Source organism: Harpia harpyja, chromosome 3 (assembly GCF_026419915.1).
Source record: "Harpia harpyja isolate bHarHar1 chromosome 3, bHarHar1 primary haplotype, whole genome shotgun sequence".
Taxonomy (NCBI): Eukaryota; Metazoa; Chordata; class Aves; order Accipitriformes; family Accipitridae; genus Harpia; species Harpia harpyja.
The window spans coordinates 54,810,983-54,832,183 of NC_068942.1; the positions used below are offsets into that span (position 1 = coordinate 54,810,983).

Here is a 21,201-nt window from a genome sequence, read left to right on the forward strand (position 1 = left end):
CCTCCAAATTATGCTCAGTGTAAAGGACCACGTTTTAAGCTTCATTTACGACTATGCATGTAGAAGGTAGCCAATTATCCAGTCTAAATGTTCAATAGCAGAAAGGCTGAATAAAACCATCTCTAAATTATGCAACCAATTTTACTTTATTAAAATAAATCAGAGAAAACATTTTTATAAATTCTAGATGATAGTGCAGTTCGAACTTTACAACTGTTTAATCAAAAAAACCCCTTTCACTTAAAAAAAAAATCAGTTCTTGCTCTAGCTGCTGTGGAAGAACATGCCCTGTCTTAGCAAAGGCAGGAGGAACTCAAAGCCAACTTAAACTGGCCAGAGTGGAAACCAAAAATACCACTGATCTGGGATCCTTTGTTTTACTGAGGGCACAGATTCAGGCCCAATATCTTAGACCTACAAACTAAAGGAGTCTATTGCACGGTATGACTGCCCTTCCTCGCCACTAACTCTTCCCATGCGTTAGGGAAGAATTAAGGATTGCACTTGGCCTTACAGACACAGATATTCCCTGCTTCCTTATGACCTTAGACTGCTCAGCTGAGTTTTTTCCCAGGCAAGTTACTGAAAACACAAAAGAACTATCAAATGTTTTTTCATCTAGGCTGTGAAGAAACAAGGTGTACATTTTTCTTCATTTTAAAATTTTTAGCTGCATGTTTTAGTAACAGCTGTGCCACTGCTTCACTGATTTCATAGGTAACCTGAGAAAATACTTTATGGAGGAAGAACACCGGGGGATCCTGCAACCAAATGCATTTCCTTCTGCTGATCTATAATGTCTGGTGGATATGGAATTTTTGCCTCACAAAATCACATTTACCTTTTTCACAAAGTGAAGTGAGGCAATATAGACCCACGCTTAGTACATAATTATTTAACATATCCTACTATTTCATGGTGCAACTCTGACCTGTAACTGAGATTTAATGAAGTGCTTTGGCAGAGAATTAATATTAGGGGGAACATAAACCTGCAATTTTTTAGTCTCACTTCATCCAATTATATTTGGTTCTTACACTACATAATCTATTTCGCAGTTTTTGGTGTAGGAACAGAGTGAGATCTTACAATAGTTTAACGAAGACTAGTTTTTTTTATCTCTAGCTATTTTAGTCTTTTGCAAATATCAAGGAATGTCATATTTGATAAAATTTCCTAAGGTTTCTTAATGATACAGGAACCTAAACCACAGCTTCAAAACCAGCTGAGGCCTCAGTCTCTAAAGGTATGTGGACATGTGAGTCCTATTTATTGAAAGTGATAAACCAGATTAATTGAGTTAACTGAAAATTAAATAAATGGCTATTAGGTGCTCAAAAACTAGAGTATTAGCTCTTTAAACAGTTGGGCTTAGGTTGACAAAGGAGGCTTTGCAAGGCAGCATCCAATTTCCAGGTGTCTTGCCACACAGTGAATTCACATCTATGATCCCACATTCTCTAAGTGGATGGAGAACGTAGGGAGCACAGTGGAGAACTGCCCAAATTATCCGTGGGAAGAAATACCAAGGAGTATTAGGGGCATGACTACGTATCTCATACTGTCAGGTGGGTATCATGCCTTGCCGCTTACCCAATTGCTTCTTTCACCTCTCCAAAGTCAGCTTGGAGAGAAAGAGCATGAGTCTCTTCTCTGTAACCCTGTAAATCCATAATTGCGTATGAAGGATGAGGCATGCCTCTGACATGCTTCTACAGAACAGGCCAGCTTGATGCAGTTTGATGGGTAAGATGCTCACATGGAGAACAGAAATTTAAAGGGGATTTGATCCTGCATCCCAAGGAAACACTTATGATACTACTAATGCTACTAATGACTGGGATGAGAAGGGCTGGAATGAAGGAATGGAAGGCTTCTCCTCCTGGATGTGATTTGTCCAAGGTTAGACATCCTCGAGGAAACATCAGCTCTTGAAGATAAGGAAGGTGGCAGAGAGCCTTCTCTGGGAACGTCAGTGGGTTTAGGTGCGGGATGGGCACCAAATTGCTGTGCACTTTCAGGACTCAAGCACTTCTGTTCATTCCTCGTGCAGAAACTTAGTCTCCTAGGAGATTTCTCTTGTGGAAACTTGAGGAAGTTTTGAGGATCTGAATTCTTGATTTGGGTGCCTAAAGTGGTATTAAGATGCCTGCATTCTCCTCTTGAATCTAATTCACGAAGGCGACTTTTTTTAAAGATACATAGTGCATGAAAGTACATGTAAGTGCTTTATTTTGATTTGTCAAAGGTGCATGGGAAATTCACTGTATTTTGGTGCTATTTATCTGGGACACATAGGGATTTTCAGCAGAAATAAGTTAGAATTAGACTCTTGGGCTCTTCAATACCCTTATCTGCCTGTCTGTCTATCTCTATCTATCTGCCTTAGTATATGTTTAGGCACTGAATACATTTGTGAAATTATCCATAAAACCCCAATGGGCCAAGGCTCCAGAGGCCCTTATGTGTCTTTGGAAATGTTTTTTATGGCATTTTACTGCTGCATTATCTGTTCTGTGGTAATAGAATATGTGGAAAAGAAAAGAGTAAGTGCTGGCTTTTTCATTTTGTCTCCAGCTATAATAGTTAAAATCCCATGTTATTTCACTGGAAAAAAAAGAAAAGAACCATGCTGAGAGCATTTCGGGCAATGTAACATTGTTTAGTTTAATTTGCTAAGCTCTTGAGAGCAGTTTCACTTAATATATGGTTCTATATAATGTCTTGGCTTAGTTTGGACTGTGTGAGAGTGAAGCATGAACTCAGGCATAACTCAGTGACCGTTGTTTTTAGTTTTGAAAATACACGGGCACACCTGATTTATAATCAAAGTGAGGAGCTAGTGATACTTGGCATGGGGAAATTACTGTTTAGCTCTGTGCCAGTTTCTGCTAAAATCTCCCAATGTACTTGTGCCTTGGCCCGAGTACTTTTGACTGTTCAAGCAGAAAGGTTCCCTTCAGCAGAGAACTGAGCCAACTGTTTAAAGGGTGTTTTTTTCCCTAATAAAACTTTACAGCACTTCTATGTAGATTTAGTGTTTGTGAAAGGCCCTGCACTGACAGCCCAGGGAACAGAGGCCCTAAGTTCATTCACTGGCCATGAGCAGTGTAGACAGGGATGGTAGCGGTGCTCCTGCCCTGCCGTACTCACACGTGTTCTTCACAGCCCAAACATGATCACCTGTGGTGGATAAAAGATTGATTTGGTCTCCGATGTTCTTCAGTCATTTGGTTTTCATCTGAGACTGTCACAGAGCTGCAGTCTGATTCCAGCTGTGGAGAGGTTTTGTGGTGTGGATGCTTGCACATTACCTTCCTCTTCACAAGGTATACAATAGCTTTTACTGGGTAGTCTTTTTTTATTGTAGTACTGAAACCAGCTGGATTTGTACCAATAACTTGCAGTGAGTGAAACGTCTTTCATTTAATGATCCAGCTCTTTAGCTCAGTTGAAATGTGATGATTAAAACAGTGGAGGAAATGTCCTTAGATACTAGAATTAAAGTAGAATTACTTATGTAGGCATGACCAACACTAGTTCTAAGGGTAAATTTGTATTAAAATGTACTAAAATCAGTATGCACCTCAGAAGCTGCATACAGTGTATTCAAAGACTGCAACTCAAGCCAGCAAAGATGCTAGAGGCAAGGAGCCCTGTCAGGATTAGTTGGACTGCACATACAGCACATAAAGCTTTGCATTTGACATACATACCCCCTTGCATTAGCTGGACAGGCTGCCCCACTGAAGCCCCATCCTGATCTGAGGAGGTCACATCACTCTTTTCCTCTAAAATGAGAGGAGGGTTCCTGCCGTTCATTGAGCAGCCTAGAGCTGGGAGCGATGCCCAGGAACGGGGAGGAGAAAGACATTGCCCCCACCGTTGGCGAGGGAGGGGGTGGGGGGCCGAGCAGACCCAGCACCCTGGGCTCTGCAGGGAAAGCGGCTCAAACATCTCAGGCAGCCTTAGGCAGGAAAATCAGTACGCAGGTGGTTCAGCAAAGACATGGTACCTTTACGTATAAGAAGTAGCACAGCTCTGAATATCTAGAACACTTTTTTACAGATATCTTGAAGGTTTAAGCACTGAGAACAGATGCAAATTATGGCTGAGTTTCATGTACTGCTCTTAGGAAGTTAAGGGAGAAATTCTGCCATTTTAGGCTTTGTTCTGTCTTCTCTTTGAGCATTTTTGAAACTACCCAAATGATGGTCTGTGAAACAGTTATGGTGTGGTAATTAACTTTTTCACTGGGGCTTTAAAACACAGGAGAAATGAAACACTTAGGAATGGAAAATGCACTTCTGGTCTGGCATGGGCATTTACTGGAGCTTGCAGGAATACATTCTAAGGGGGGAAAAATATTAAAAAAAATCTTGTTATTTGAGAGAGTAATATCAAGATGATTGGTTCTCTTGGGGAACGATCTCAGAGTGATCTGAGACTAAATGCCTCACTATATTTCCCTGGTGATTCAGCTCTGAGGGACTTGTGTCAATTAATTTGAGGCTGAATTTAGTACAACTGACTGTGTTTAGAATTAAATGGAACAATTCAAAGATAAAGAACTTATCTCACAACAGTGTTGTATTTTGTGATGATGCTATTTCAAAGTATACACAAAAATATGGCTGAATGTTGCCTTATTTTTTCTATGCTCTGTTTGTACTTCTTAAAGACCTACTGGAATTTTGTACTAATTTTTATGCTTAATTTTGCATCTATTGATAAATGGGAAGCAGCAGAGTTTGACAGAATTAATGTGATGTGCCTCATTTGCCTGTCCACCAAAATCCCACATATAAAGTATTCTTCCTAGATGGCACTGAAATGTCTACATGTTTCCAAGCTGCAGCTTGTCTTAGACAAGCTTATTTCATTGCATTTCATTTCATGGTTCCCTCCAAATGCCTTGCACACAGTACTCCTATATGTTTTCTCGTTTAGAAAGACTTGCCAGGGAAGTTAAGATATTTCAAGTAATTCTGTTCGTGATCCGCAGCAGGATTATTATAGATTGATGCGTGACGGTATCTTGGATTCCTGATGGAACAACGTCCTTAGGATATGAACCTGCATATGCATGCAGTACTGGGAGGCTAATTGTATTTGGTTTAACAACACTAATTTATTGAAACAGGCTTATTATCTGGCCCATAATTTACAACCTGAGTTTAATGAGTCCGTTTGTCTTTTGTTCCTCTTTTCTCTCTCTCCTTTCCCTCCCTCTACCTTGCTCCCTCATTTTCTCTTTCTCTTTTACCTTCTTCCTCTCTCTTTCTCGTCCTCTCGCCCCTGCCCTCTTTCTTTCTCCCCCTGAAAGCATGGACAAGTAGCAGAAGCCTGAGCTACCATCATCACTACAGTCTGAAAGATGAGCATGTGCAAATAGCACTCCCTTAGAGTCCCATAGCATCATCAGTGGCTTTTGAGGCCTCTGTGGCATGCATTGTCCTTGGGACACTGTCACTGAGATGACGGAGAACTCCCATAAATCTGGGCCACCTAAAAATAGGGCAGCTACTCGGTGACTAAGTGCTCACTGTGCTTTGCTCCCCATAAGAGAAGACGCTTTCATGCATTAGGGCCAGCAAAAAGTCCCTGTGCACTACTTACCAGCCTCAAAATAGAGCCTATGCCGCACGTAAGTGGCTCCAAAGACTTATTCTGGCCCTCTGTGCTGGAACAACTGTCGTGCAGCACGCGTGCAATGACTGCCTCCTGATGAGGAGTGGTGTCATCTGATGCTAAATGACAAGGGAGCAAACCAAACACAGGAAGGTCTTTGCTTGCTGCAACAGCTGCTCCCACTGCTAATTGATGCTGTGTATCTGTGGCATCATCCCAGTGCCTATTTTAGGTTGTTTCCAGCTGTGAAGGTTTTTGTCTCACAGCTAGTGGTATCTGTGCAGCTGGCAGAGCGAGGTAAAAATAAACACAACTAATTCAGCAAAGCAATGAGAAAAACGTACAAAGAAATGTAAAAATAATATAAGCCAAGGTTATTTAGGAGAGACATCTGAGTTTGCGTGGAGAAAGGCTGATCTGGCATGGAAAAGGGTTGATCACCTGCCTGTGACTGCCAAGAAAAGGCAAATATTTTAATGTGAATTTTGGGCTTATGAAAAGTGTCAGATGCTAAAATTTTCCAAAGACCAAGCTCTGATGGCACTATTGACAGTTCCTCTACAATGTCCTGTACATATGTTTAAATATTTACTGTTTTGAAGAATGAGGCATTTTGAAGAATGAGAATATATTTGTTCATTTATAATTTTCCATAAACTGCTTGCCTCTTTCCCGAGCAATAGTTAAGTAACTACTGCTAGTCAGAGGGCTTTTCGTTCCTCTCTTAGTTTGGATATTTCTCTTTCAGAAACAAAACTCGTACCACCAAACTAATTTCTCCCATTTCCCCACATCTCTTCTGGTAATACCCACGTTAACCCTGCTTCAACTGCTAACAGCAGTAAGGATGGCTGCACACACATTGGGTAGCACCATCCCCACTGAGACCCTAACCATGAGCTTCCAGTAACTGCAAGGGAAGATAAAAACAACCGGTTTTGTTCTGCAGTTTAATATATAACCTATTTGAACCCAGCTTGTATGCAGGCAATTTTAGAGGAAAAAGAGCAAAGTGGATTTCCTACTCATCCTTCATAATATTTAGATTTTCTGGTTATTGTAGGAACCTTGACTTCGGAAAATCGTCATGAAAAGAGAAAATTTGAGGCACAAATAACCTACTCCTTGGGTGCTGTGTTTATGTACTTTTAAGTATCCTACATGTTGGTCAAAACAGCGATAAATATGTATAACCAGAATTATGTTAGACTTCATTAAATATTTTTATGTATGTATTTCTGGCAATTTGTCTTGAATTTTAGTGACAAGAAACATAAATACTTTTACCGATATTCTAGCAATATCAGTCCTGCTTTAAGTCTCAGTTAAATCTAGGGGGTTTTCCTCTTTAAAATACAATTTGATCTATTTTATTTCAGTAAGTTTTTCCAAAGGTATTTGTATTTATTTTAAATCTTCATAGTTAGCTACAGTTTTGTGAAAAATGTAGGTCATGTGTTTGTTAATGCCAAGAACACCATGACTTTCATTAACTTAGGAAATTAATTTTAGGTTTCAGAAGGAAAATTTTGACTACAACACAAAGAAAATATATTTAATTCTCTGCTGATTATCTGTTATTCCTTCCTTTGCTTCCATGTTTCTAAATGATTATTTTTATTGTTTTGCCTCAAAGTTTTGGATACAACACCACAAGCTGTGCATCGATACCCTGGGTGGGGAGCCTGCTAGAACAGTGCCACGTTCTAGCCTGGAAATACTGACCTTGGCTCATTTTAAGTATGTGATAAACTTCTTCTGTCTGTACTCAGGGAACTGGCATTCACAAGTCAGTCACGTTACTTAGAATGCAAATACATGCTACTTGTTGTAGCGAGGCATGAACTAACAGAAAGTTAAAATAAATGAACCTTACTTGCTTTTATCAAATTGGCCTTGTTCAACTATTCTATTTACAATGTCACTAAGTGTTTTCTTAATACATTCTGATCTGTTCTGTTTTGTAAGGAGAAGCAGTACCTAGAAACACAGAAACAAACATTGCAACAGAAATGGAGCAAGTTCATAAAATAATATTTGGTTAATCTGCAATTATGGAGCAGTCCATACTTTGTCTCTTTGTTTCAGGATATCCATTTCTTCATGTTTCCTGTAAGACTGGGTCCTACACTGGTGTAAAGCTATATTAATATTGTTACATGTCAGTAGAATATGATATGAAGTCATATCTATTTATATAAGCTGCAAATCGAAGCAGCTTGTCCATCATCACCATGTTTGGTGAACCTTAATATAAAATAAAATCTTTAAAACTTGCTAAAAGTCAGTAAGTTTAATATTCTACCACAGTGTCCACTCTGAAATAGTGTTGAGTGGGAAGGAAATTTGTCCCACTTCACTCAAAAGAATATTTTAATGTTCTCATTTAGGAACAGCTCAATTACAGGTATGTGGGTAAATAAGTAGAAGCTTTATATCCACTCTTATCTCACATTCAAACATCTTCAGTTTAAAAAAAAAAAATCCTTTTTTAGTTTTACAGAAAAGTATATGAGTGAAGCTCATTATAAATGGATTTACACTGAATGAGCCCTAAACTGGTAAATGGGACTTCGTCTCTTGGGGAGACGTTGCTCTGGAATCTTAATTTTTTCAGTGCATCTTTTGAAATGTGTGCATTTTTTAAAAACCTGGACAATGTTCTACCTGTTAATGAATCTTTCCAGAATACTTGTTTGCATAGCCAGAGGACAGATGACATCATCTATCTACTGCTAGAGGAGGTTTTGTCATTAACTTCACCGAGACCAGGGTTTTATTCAGTGAGTTTGCATTTTGCTTTAAGCTGGGGGAGTAGAGTTGAGGCCTCGCATAAGGATGCAGCTCCTGTAAAAGTCACTTGCTGTCTGCCAGGCTGCTCTTCTGTAGCCTGCGGGAAACACCACTGCTGATAAGAACAGAAAAGCATCAAAGTGTAATTTACACAACTCCTTAATTTCCGATTTCTGTTCTGCAGTGCTTTCCAAATCCTGTATCTGATGAGGATGCATCTCACCTGCTTGTGCCAACCAGCCAAAATCCAACAAAGTGATTTCCACAGCTTTTGCCCACAAGCCTGAAATTGCTGCAGTGGAATGAGTGTTGCTGAATGAGAGATCTCCCCATTGCTAAAACACTATCCTTAATGCATCCCCTCTCAAATAAATCACTCTGGATGATTTCCACGGATGTCCTACCTAAAGGGACAGTGACCCAAGGAGAAAGAAGCCTGAGAGCTGGGGAGATTAAAAACTTTCTGGGATAAATAAAAATAATATTTTTTTATTTTATTTTTCTCAGAGCATCCCATTCCTTTTATCAAGCCACCTAGGTAGATTCTTGAATCCACCTCCTGGAAAGGAGGCATAAACCTGCTGCCTGAGCCGTCTTAAGAGCTTGATCAAGCAGTGAGGTAAGTGCCTTTTACTACATGGAAACTACAAGGTCAGAAAGGGAAAAAGTACTGACGAGATGGTGATTATGAGCATTAATCATAATAATATCAAGGTCTTATATAGCACTTTTCATCAGGAGATTTTAAAGCGCTGTACAAAAGAGACGAGTCTCGTTATCTCCATATTTTAGTTCTAAAATGTGACCTCCAATACCTTAAGGCTTGTTCTCTGAGGGGAAAAAAAGACTTCTGGAATCAACAATACTTATTCTGTTAAATTTCTAATTGTCACAATGAAGATTTTTTTAAATCTACTGGTTCTGTGGACTCTGTAATGGAATTTTAATTGCTTTACTAGCAGCTCGAGACATAATGAATGAATAAATGTAATTCTTATTAGGACGCTGCCATCAGCTGATTGAACCAGTACATTGGCATTCACAGGGCATATTCAGACAATTACGTTAGCATGTTCAATTATGTTGCTGGTTATTGCCTCATTTGTTGGAGAACGGTAATTGAATATATAGGTGTTGTGATGCACGGTAAAATGGATCAGCTTAAACCACTTCAGCAAGGGTTAAGCCAATCCTTCTCCTTTGCCTTTGCAAAGGACAGATGCATAGATCTTTCAAAGCATCCTAGCTAAGATCTGGCACACTAACTAGCAGCTGAAAGGGTTTTTTTTTAATTAAAACAGGCTAACAATACCACAAACAACTAACTGTGCCCTGAATGCCCTACAAAATAGTTATGTTGAGCAAAACAGGAATATTACTGTAAGCTGCTACTGAAGGGTCAGGTTTTACCTTCTGCTGTCAGGAAAATATTTATGTTTTGTTGTGTTAGAAGATGGACCTTGACATCTATCAGCATAATTTTATCATAGGAGAAAAGATTTATGTCTGCAGAACAGCAGAGAACAAAACTTGGTGCTTGCCCTGCTGCAATGTCCCTGGTGCGGAGAGGCTCAAGCGTTTGCTTGGGATTTTGTTCCTCTTTAGGGCCAAGGTTGATCTGCACAAGTGAGTCTTAATGAGAAGAGAGATTTTTCAGAGCTGTGAGGAGTTTTAAATATCAGAGAAGAAAGTCAGAAAAATAAATAAAATTATACCTTTGTCTGTGTTCAGACAAATGGCGTTGGTGAGGCAGTATTTGGGAAGGTTTAAAAGCCACCCTATGGAAAACACAGTTTTGAGACGCTGCTCCTTGGAAAGTATTTTGTGAAATGATGTTGCTTTTTAAAAGAAGGTCAGTTTTGAACAATGACGTGGACACTGACTGTTAAAGCTGCTGCTTCTAGTGTAGGTCTTGTCCCGTTTTCACTTAAGCAAAGAAGATTTGAGATGTGAAGTACATACAGAAAAAAAAAAAAGCAAACCTACTGGAATGTGCTACATTTCAGGGGACAACCTGTCTTTCCACAAAGGGTGAGACATTTTTGTATAGGAACTGAAAGCATTTTTATCTAATAGCAAACTATCTCCTTTTGGCTAATAATAACACTAATGCCAGACACAAGGCCTGAAGTACCATCTGCTCATTTTTATTTAGAATTTCTCTTTTCATTTGGTCTTTTTTTGTTTGCAATAATGATAAGGAATAAATAAGACTGATCACTTAAAACTCTATTCATCAGACTTGTCAGCTCCATTGGAGCTGGTGATAGACCTTATAGATCCTGCACCAGCTGAACTTAATGCTCTTCATGAACTTTACATTTCCTGGCACTGATGAAATGAGATTGTTTATCTTTGGACTTCAGCTCAAAAAGGTCTTGCCCCTGCGCAAGAAGAAAGATACTCAAACCCCTATAGCAAAATGCTCCTGAACACTGGACCAATATTGGCTCCAGTTGCATAAAGTTTAATGGTATAAAAAAGAAAATTCAAGCTAGCACTTACATCTATCAGGCCAAACCAAATCTGAATTTGCTACAGAACTCAATACAAGTTATTTAACATATTTGTTTTCCATCTATTTTTGGTCATATACTGTTTGCCAACAATCTTTCAGATATCCTCATTCTTCAAAAGCATTTGCAGAACATCTAATAACTTTTGTTCTGCAATTTCTTCAGGTGAGATTTTTGGTATTACAAATCTGAACTATTTTGACAAAATTTACTGATTGCTTATTTGCATTCCCAGATGGATAATTGCTATTTTAAAAAATCAATTTTCTCAGTAATATTCTCATTATTTTTGTCATTGTACTGTGGCTATGCCTTCTAAGGAATTAATTTGCTAAGACCTTTGCAATTGATCCAGTTAATACTGGGTATATAACATCAAAGTGCATGTCTTTTAAAGTTTTTTAGAAAATCCTTCAGGGAGTTTTTTAGCTTATTCTGTCCCTAAAATAATATCTATATATAAGATGCATGTTGCTTAACATGGGTGATTTCATTTCCAAGTAGAAAGAGTATGGGGACAAAGCACTCACTGAAGCAGCTTTACATTCCTGGAGTAAGTAGGTACTACATTTATATCAAAAGGCTTGGAGGAATATAACAGTTTATGGTTTACTCATGTGATGTGCTGACTACTGTCAGCTTTCAGGAGTCAAAGTGAACTGAGAAAGTCAGCATTTCCTAGAATCCAGCCTCAAATGAATGCCACTAATCTGATTATTTCCTTCCAACCTCTCCCAAATGTTTGCAAACTTGCTGTTTATCAAAATAAAGAAGCAAAAAATATTAACCCATATAGCAACGAGGTGAACAGGAGCTGATGGCCATAGAGAAGACACACTGCTTTGTATCATGTCAAAAAAAAAAAAAAAAAAAAATCATCCAGCAGCCTTCAACAGTCCCTTCAAGTAAGAATCCAGAGGTTTTGAACTAGCTGTGGAGTCAAGAGACCCACTGAGGTTTCTCCAGGCCGTTGTACAGCCTGTGTTCCTGTGAACAGACAGCCCTGTTTCAGAGAGGGGATTAAACTGATTGCATGCAAGGCAAAAGGAAAACTGCAGAAGATGCAGGAAAACTGCGGAAGATGTAGTGAGGATGGAAGGACTGAATGTGAGAAACAAGAGCCAAAAACAGTGAGGCAAATGAGGTGCTGGTCTTTTTTGTTAGCAAGGCATATGGAGAGCTAGCATTTTAGCATCTTTTGTTTTGGTTAATAAAATAGGTAAGGACTGCATTACTGAGAGCAACTGGGATGTCCTCCAGGCAGGCAAGTCATAAATTAGTTAGCTGCAATTCTTGTTCTGAAACCTGCTTTTGTTTAAGAAACCATGAAAACAAACCCTGAACATCCAAATGTAGCAGAAATTTTGGGTTTCAGAGGAAGAATTGAAGAAAACACTGATTTGATTAGGAGCACAGTGCCTGCAGATTTCACGCTGTTATTCTCCCTTGAGGGCCAAGGTACCATATCCCGTGGCAGTAAATGACTAGAGAGGCATGAATCGCAGCCTGTTACACCGCAGGGTGACAAATGAATGTCAGACTTCCTGCACTGATGTAGGCGCACAACACTAAGTGCAGCTGCCAGCTTTAGTGGCTGAGAATAGGGACTTATCCTTGGTGGAGGCTGGCACTTTCCTACTGATGCTAAAGCCCAGCCTCTCTGAGCACTCCTTGAAGGATGACAGATACTGTATCTCTTCTTATATTACCTGTAGCTCACTCTTTACTACCTCTTGGAGAACAAAATCCCTCTCGAGCAGCCTCTCTACTATTCCTTCTGTTCTCCTGGTAGTCTCTTGGGAAAGCAAGTTTTGGGAACAGGTGCCTTTTCCTCCTTTTAGTACTCTTCCACCTCTTTGCAGAGTCTTACAATGCACCATCAGTTACAGTTTGTAAGTGAATACCTATGAAAATATTATATGTACCCTGGGAGGTCTTTATGCCATTTATTTAAGCACAACCAGTGTTGACTTTGTCCTCTTTTCAATATGGTATTATCTTTCACTTCAACTGTGAGAATTAACAGCTGTGAATATTTAACAACCTATTTTCCAAGTTGGTGATCTTGGTCATAAGGTCAGAATGCCATGGTGTCTTGATTAGTTTAGCGTGTCTCCCCTTTTGTTGTCTGATCTGAATGACAATTACAGGGCAAGTACTCTGTTTTGTCACTGTCCCAGTACAGCAAATTATGTTCTTTTTATTTGTCACATTGTTAATTTTTGTGAATGGATAGCATTGATGAAAAGCTACTTAGCAAATAAGACTTCATTTGTGAATGCAATAAGCTTATTCTGGAGGGAATCTATTTTTTTATCCTTATCACTGGATAAAATATGTTAAAGAAGATTAATTCTGCTGTGGTGCAATACTTTGACAAGACGTTGAAATCCTTGCATCTAAGACAAAAGTACAGCTCCATTTGCATGAGTGAAGAAAAAATGAACGTGTGCTCAGAGTATTAGGTCTTAAGGCCAGGTTATTCACCTTCTAGACTCATAGTCTGTTTGCTCAACATATTTGATTACAGGTTTAAAACATTGAACAAAAAGGCAGTGCACACGCACCCCAGTTCAGACTTGACTCATTAATAACTCTGAAAAAAATTAAATTTAGCTTAATATCTTCAAGGCTGAAAATGAAAGTTGGGCTCTTTCAGACCATTAGGTTTGGAAATCTCCCACACATCCCCACGGGAATCCCTCCGTTGATTGTTGTACAGCCAAAGACCTCTAGACCTGGTCAAGACTAGACATACTTAACTTGGTGACTCACGGGCTGAAGATGTTAAGGGAAGGTATGGAAGTGACTGGAAATAATATAGCAACAGGTTGTAAGTAAAAGAGAAAAAAAAATTTTGAAATTGCTAGTGCATGTGTTGGAATTTCCTGAGTTAAAGTTTGAATTTATGTTTAACAACGGCTTTTAAATGGCTGAAATAGTTGGATAGAATTGAGAAAAAAGCACTCTAAGAGAAACTCAGGCTGAGTCCCCTGCAGCATCCAAAATAGCTTTCCTACTACTTTTCCCTTTCTTTGTCAAGTAAGGTAATTAACAATTAGGGCTACATTTGCTTCCAAAAGTGTTCTGGAAAATTCATTTTTAAGACAAAATTTATGAGAAACAAGTATATTTCTTGATAATGTACAGTGCACATTAAAGATTTTCTGGCTTTTTTTCCTCCTGTTTCTGTGCTTTCCATGGTTCCCCATCTCTCTTAGCAGGCAATAGACTGCTAAAATATCTGATTGCTTTGCTACTTTTGGGAAAATCAGGTAGATTGCTTTTCTGTGTGCTGAAGAAACGCAACGCAAGTTTTCACACCACTAAAACTCCTTCTGTGAGTCAATCCGTTTCTTGAGAGCGTGCCTGAGCACCCCAGTTAATTCACTCCAATTGCTACTACTAGCATTTTACCTTTCTACATCTTCTCTCCAATTGTAATCAGCTGCTCTGTAATCCTTTGTTTCAAAGTGAAATGGATGTAGCTTTTTTTTATTACTATTTATTTATTTATTTATTTGTCTCTGTATGCTACCATCCCAAACACCAGCAAAATGCATGCCACGGCCACAGAGGCATTATGGCAGTTCTTTAAAGGAGGAAAGAAGACACTAGGCTTTAGAAAATATGTTATTATAAGCCTCAGTAAAGGAAAAAAACCCCAAACTTTCTTCTTTTGACATTTTTCATTAATACATTTATAACCTAAAATAAATAACAGAAACCTACTTTATTGCACAGCTGATCATATAATAATAAAATATGTATAAAATTGTTTAAAAAACTTAAACCTACGGAAGTGTAATGTAATGTGGAAATTATCACGAAAAACTGTACGGGAACAAATGTTTCTCTGTACTCCAGCTGCACCAGAAAATATTGTGTATTGAAGGGGTAAAACCAGACCAGGCAGCCCTACCACACCAGGGGTATTTTGTCATGTAACACCAAAGCCATTACACTGCTATGTTTCAAGGGCTTATAAGGAGAATCAAGACATCCCATCATCTTTGGTTCTGTGGAACAATGGAACAACACCTGAAATAGAGAGCAATCTCATAGGTGGGGGACTTGCTAAGTTTGATTCTGTGGTAGTCAGTGAATCTTCTGTCATTCTCCAATATATCTCTAGTATCCATTCAACCTCTGATAGTATGAGAGACTCTTTATTCACTGAGGAGAGGTGTTGATTAATAAAATTATGCAAGCAGTTGTCTGAATTTTCTTCTTACAATTCAAATACTCCAATGTAATTATTCTGTGAAAAATATACATGTTTTCACAGGCACTGATCACTGCTGTGGTTGATGTTCTCTGGTAAAGTCCAGTGTTTCTAGGAATACACTTGGATCTAAAGTAATAGCTTTTTTAATGATCGGTGAAGACTTGGAAGCTCATAGTCCTAATACCAAGGTTATTTTGAAGATGAACCTAAAATAACTTAAGCTGTAATCATGTTAACTCTTCTAGTATTCTTTATGTCTCACATTGTTTTGGAGCTGGCCCTCCAAAGTGCTAAGCCAGCCAGAAACATGGAGTTGAGCTAACCAAAGCGGTGCTACCTTTGGCTAGTGTTTGGCAGACCTGGAGAGAGACGGTGAGGGTCAGCTGACTGAAGAGTCGTGTAGTCCTAGAGGAGGTGCTGAGGGTCCAGCCAGACCAGAAGGTGCAAGCACCTCCTACAGTCCCATCTGCCTGCCCTGGGATGCCTGGACTATCTGTTGGTCTCTCAGTTAGCACTGGGCTCCTACATTTAGGGAACCGGCTGGTGCCCTCAGTGCTCAGCAAGATTTGTGGTCTGACCTTTGAATGTGTGTATCCGCTTAAAAGAAAAGAGCAGTGGGAGGTGGCCAAAATCTTCATTTGACCGCAGTTCTGCTTTGGTTAATCAGAGAAAATGAGCAGAAAGAAAAAATGTGGCAAGTGGAATACATGCAGTGCTTACTCTCTATATGCTGCTTTGTTTTTAAAAGAAAGAAACCAAGTTCTCACAGGTTTCCATTTTGCTGTTCTTATGAATGATGATGCCATTCTGAAATTTTTCAATGCCAGAGAGAGGAATGTGTCTAAAGTATTTTTGTTAGGGTCCAGTCCCAGTAGAAAGAAAATAAAATACAAAGGTTTTGAATAATATTTGAATGCTACATGTTTTAAAGAGAAACTTGCTTTCTTCTTGCTGGCAGGGTTTCTTATGTTCATCTCTTTAATGCAATGTCGATAACTGAACCTCTTTTTATTTTTAATCTCCACAGTATGATTTTCTGTAAGTATTCTGTTGAGTCTATGAGACTAAAAAACAAATAAAAAACCTTATCAGACTAGGTCTAGGAATACAGCTAGCCAAAAATAGGGAATTTCCACTCCATAAGAAAGTCTGATACTTCAAAATTTGTTTTTGTTTATGAAAATACCCTGTATTGCTCCAAATACTGTAATTGCTCCAAAATTGCACTGTAATGCTCCAAAATTGATGTTTGTTTCTTTTGGATTAAATATTACTCTATATTTTTCTGAGGTTTTCAAATGCTCCTGCCCTGTTCACTTCAATTGGGTGGGCTATTCATGGAGCTGTACTTCTCTGGGCATCTTGTGAAATGCGACCCGACGGTTGGGAGTCCCCTCCGCAGAGGGATGCGGGAGCTACAAGCCACTGATCCATACCTCCCGCAAAACACGATGGTAACTTGAATAGAGGCATAGATGCATACTGGATATGAGACACAATGTTTGTTTGCGAAAAGAACCCTATATATTTTGACTGGAACCAGCTTGAGCCTCGGAGAACTCCTTTTCAGTGGAAAACTGAAAATGACAACAGGACTGAAGTAATTAGGCTAATTCCAGTTCTGCAAAAAAAGATGTTTTCAAAAAGAATGGTATGTATAGCAAAGTGTCTGACCAGCTCTTCTTTGACTGACTTCGTGACTTTTCAAAAGAATGGAACGTTTCCCCCCAAAACCATTTTGTTCTATAAATAATCCATGGTCCTGAGAGGTGAGAAGCAGCAGAGGGAAAAAAAATACAAACCAAGGATAGAGCTGGAGACCCAAATCTTACAGTAATTTTATGCTCAGTGCAGGGCCGTGCAGAAAACACCAAATATAGCGGGCACAGTATGAATCTCTTCCTTTAAAGTTTAATCCAAAGGCCACAAGAATCTCTATTGGATTTTGGCTCAGGCAAAACTGACATTATAACTTTAAATAAGGGTAAGTCACTTGAGTGTGTATATCTATCTATCTATATACCTCCAAATACACTGAATAAAATTTAGGAGTTGGAAAGAGAGAGAGACTGCAAACGTGCATATGAAGAGTTTGCCTACTATCAGGTGGAATTCAAAGTTATAATTGTTTGACTTTGGAAATGTGATCTTTCTCTTTAAGTTCATTCTTAGATTTTAAAGCATAATTTGTTTTGATTGAATTTCTAATGTTAATTAGTGAGGCTTGCACAATTAAAGACATCAAGAACATATAATTACGTTCCTTATAATTATACCATAATTGTTTTAGTATGTTAAATGATCTAATAGATTTTTTCCTGTTTCAACAGCAGCATTACAACCATCTCTGTTTTATGAAATAACTGGCAAACATTCAGTAGGTACTTTCAAGCATTTCAAGTAAAGTTGTGATGGGTATTCATCTACTAATGAAATATTCATGCATTATATTTTTCTCTATTACAAGTGACTTTCACTGAAGCGCCTAATGCTTGGTTTGCTTAGACAGATATAACATTCAATCAAACTAATGGAAACTGTGGAGTACTGTTATACTGGATATTATTAAATCAAATGCTCTTGATAAATATTGAGTCTCTGATGTTAAAAAGCATTTCTAGCATGATGCATGAATAGTAAAACAATACTCTGGCCCCTTGTTAATAATGTTAGTATTACAGCTGTCATCATTTGACAACTAATATGATTTCCCATGTGCATAAATGCTTTAGTCTTAGAGTATTAAAAAAATACTCTCCTTATGCTGTTTAAGGTTTTCCATATTGTGTATGCATTTGCTCCCAATGTAGAACAATCAGACAAGTTTGTGCTACCAGCAAATTATGTACACTTTGTCTGCTTAAAATTTAATATTTCCTTCAAGTAGCATAACTTTCACCCATGTCAATATGAAGAGATCAGTTTTGGTAATTTCATAGGCAGGAAGCTAATGATCCTCTTACAAAGCAATTGCTAAAGGTCTTTGGAGAATTGTCTGGGTGTATTGGTGCTGTTTCTCCTACTTGTTCTCTGGATGCTAAATTTCATTAAATGAAACTAAAATAGATCAAATGTTTTCCTGCAATACTTTTCCACATGAGTTTTTTTGATAGTTTTTGCAAGAAAAACAGGGTGCAAATGTGAAGTGGTTGACAAAACAATGAATAAAACATGCTTCGTGCCAGGATTTTAATGAATAAAATTAAAGTTCAGAGCTTAATATTAAGCTTAGTTTTACCACTTCTGCATATATGAAAGTTGTGACTCCATCAACTTAATATATGCCTAGTCAAAGTGAACTTTGAGTTCATTTCTTTTTAGATGACACTGTATTGGCTTCTTCCAGGGATCAGAAGGGCCTCAGTAAAGTCAGAGTAAGAGCCAGCTCAGCAGGGAAAGTGTCAAAGGAATACTGGAAAAGAAGATGCAGAGAAGATCAGTAATGAAATTGCACTGTTTGATACCAATTAAAGGAATGACTGGACATGTAAAAATATTTCACCAAATATTTCACCTGTTCTATATTTCACCTGTTCTGAGTCACCCAGAAAATAGACACCTTAAGTCACACTCGCTATAAATATGTACAATTCACAGGCCCTGGTGAAAAAAAATTGTCCTTTGTTATCGTGTGCCATGAAGGCACATGATTCTCTGCCTTCACAAAAGAGTTTATGGTATGTGGATGCTGTGCGTATGCAATGCATGATATTCTGGGATCAGGTAACCCCTGCTAAAGGTTAAAAATAAGATCCAGATGTGTTCTGAGGTCTGTATGAATGAATTTGGAAAACTGCCTAAAATCTAAGCTAACCTATTGAGTCACCAGCCTGTAGTAGCCTCCTTTGCCACCTTGCAGGCTGTGGAAACAGTGAAAAAGCGTTGACACCAGGACTTGAAACTTATTCCTTCTTGTGGGCCCGATTCTACTACTTTTACACTGAGTTATTTGATTTAAAATACTATTATACAGTGTTCAGGGACTAGCTGAATAGTTCTTTTGAGATTGCTGTTTTATTTTATTTTTTTACATTTAATTTTAGAAGGGCAAAGCATGGTGCTAGGAAAATTAGGAAATGTGTATAAAATTACGGAGCAGTGACTCTGTAGGGAAAATGTTTACTCTGCAGGCTTTTCTCTTTAAAACACAACTGCTTTAAAATATCACATTAAATTCAAATGTGTGTGTATTTAAAGAAGGTACAAAATATGTGAGGAAAAAAGCCTATGAAGTGCGTAAGGTGGGGCTGCTGTGGATAAGCACTCCTTCTAGCAGAATACTACTACAGTGGTGCCATGAAATCCTGCGTAAGTGGTCAGAACACAAGTAAGAACTGCCTGTGGGTAGTCCCAACCTATTCACAAGCCCTTTTGAACAATTTTCCTACTTTTTAAAATACTGTTTTTGGCAAACATTTGATACTTGAAATACAAAATGCATGAGTCACCTACTGGGATAGGCACAGTATGTGGTTTATTGAATTTAGCTAAATTGTGAGTCATCTATCAATAGTCCTCATAGTGAACGTACTTGTAATAATTTCAGACATTACAAACAAGAGTAGGTATGATTTTTCAAGATTTTTTTCAAGTATTTTTCACTTGGAGTTTTTACTCTTTTTATTGTGCTCCATTTAATGTGGTAGGGAATTGTTAACTTCTTAGTGGTGGAGGATAAAAAGAAAAGGTAGTTTATTGCTCGTCAGTTTAAACAACAAAGACCAGAAATGCAAAACCTGACATATTATAAAATACTGTCTTACAAAGCAAAGTCCTCAACATGAGGTTGAATGAATACAAATTCTTCTTATACAGCTATTGAGATTTATTCTTCTACCAGCATACCAATTTTTGTTAAGTAGTTTTAAAATTCAGAGGCAGCAGTTCTGAAGGAGAGAGCTGCAAATTACCACAGATTCTGACTTGCCAGAAACATATGGTAATTTTTTGTGCTTTTTGGAGGGGTGTAGGTTGCTTTTTTTAAGGGGAAAACTAGCGAGCAGAAGAAAAACGAGGTGAAAAGTATGTATGTATAAAATAGCATCATAACTGTCGTCTGTTGGAGACAAGGAATATAATCTCTTTACTGCAAAAAACCCATGACCATTCAGACATAAAAGCACGGAGGAGCTTTCCAAACAAATTCCTCAGCAGAACAGGAATTCAGCATCCCTATGATGAAAGTGACTGAGTGGTCAGCCCCCTCCAAATCCTTCACTTTAGAGCGGGCCTCTGATAAGAACCTTTCCCTGAATGTTTTCCATGAGCATGAATGATTACACGGGCATTTAAGTTTGCCCCTAAAGTAGTTGTTTCAGTAGCTATTTGAGGATTAGAAGCTGCGAACCCCCTTACTGACAGCACAGAAACTGGCTCCTGCTTGGTTTTCTCTTCTTGCCTCCTCGCCCCTGTATTTTGTTCCTGGGAAGACCGGGCGTCCCCCGGAGCTCGCCTGGGACGTAGAGCTCTGCTCCCCATGCACGACCCTCAGCGAAGATGTTTGCCCTGACGATGGGTTAACCGGTCTGTTATGATAAACTGGTACCTTGTGGTAAACTCCCTCCCAGAATTACATTTTACCCTGGGGGGGGGGGGGGGGGGGGAACCCCTCCTGCCTTTACCCTTGCATTTCCGACGAGGTTCTGCCGAGTTAACTCCTCGCCTTTAGTGCCGTTCCTCTTCGTTTTGCCCGCAGGCTGCCGGGCACCGCACTTCCGCGGGCAGGAGGCGGCGGTGCTGCCGGCCGAGCCGGGGCGGCGGGGCTGCCCGGCGGGGAAGGGCAGGCGGCGCCGGCAGATGGCGCCCTTGCACAAGCGACACCACCGCGCCGGGCGGGGCCGGGGGCGCGGAGCGGGGCGGCGGGGAGCGGGGCGGCGGGGCTTCCCTGCCGCTGCCAGGTGGGGCGGCGGTGCCTCGCTAAGGCAGCGGCGGCGTAAAGACCCGCCGTTTCTCTTAGGCGACTTCAGCGTCGCCCAAAGTCTGCGCCTCCGCGTTTTGTGGAAGAGGAGCGATTTGGCAGTGGGGGGGATGAGG

At 39.3% G+C, this 21,201-nt stretch overlaps 2 long non-coding RNA genes across 2 annotated transcripts; one reads left to right on the plus strand and one right to left on the minus strand.

Annotated features, from left to right (window-relative positions):
- Positions 1 to 7,292: 7,292 nt before the first annotated feature.
- On the plus strand, positions 7,293 to 18,240 carry LOC128139767 (uncharacterized). The gene is made up of 4 exons (XR_008234505.1): positions 7,293 to 7,371; positions 8,609 to 9,043; positions 13,600 to 13,773; positions 14,808 to 18,240. It is a non-coding gene; the product is annotated as an uncharacterized LOC128139767 (long non-coding RNA).
- Positions 18,241 to 18,343: 103 nt separating this feature from the next.
- LOC128139846 (uncharacterized) lies at positions 18,344 to 20,875 on the minus strand. The gene is made up of 2 exons (XR_008234526.1): positions 20,790 to 20,875; positions 18,344 to 18,580 (listed from the first exon to the last, which is right to left on the minus strand). It is a non-coding gene; the product is annotated as an uncharacterized LOC128139846 (long non-coding RNA).
- Between the last annotated feature and the right edge of the window lie 326 nt (positions 20,876 to 21,201).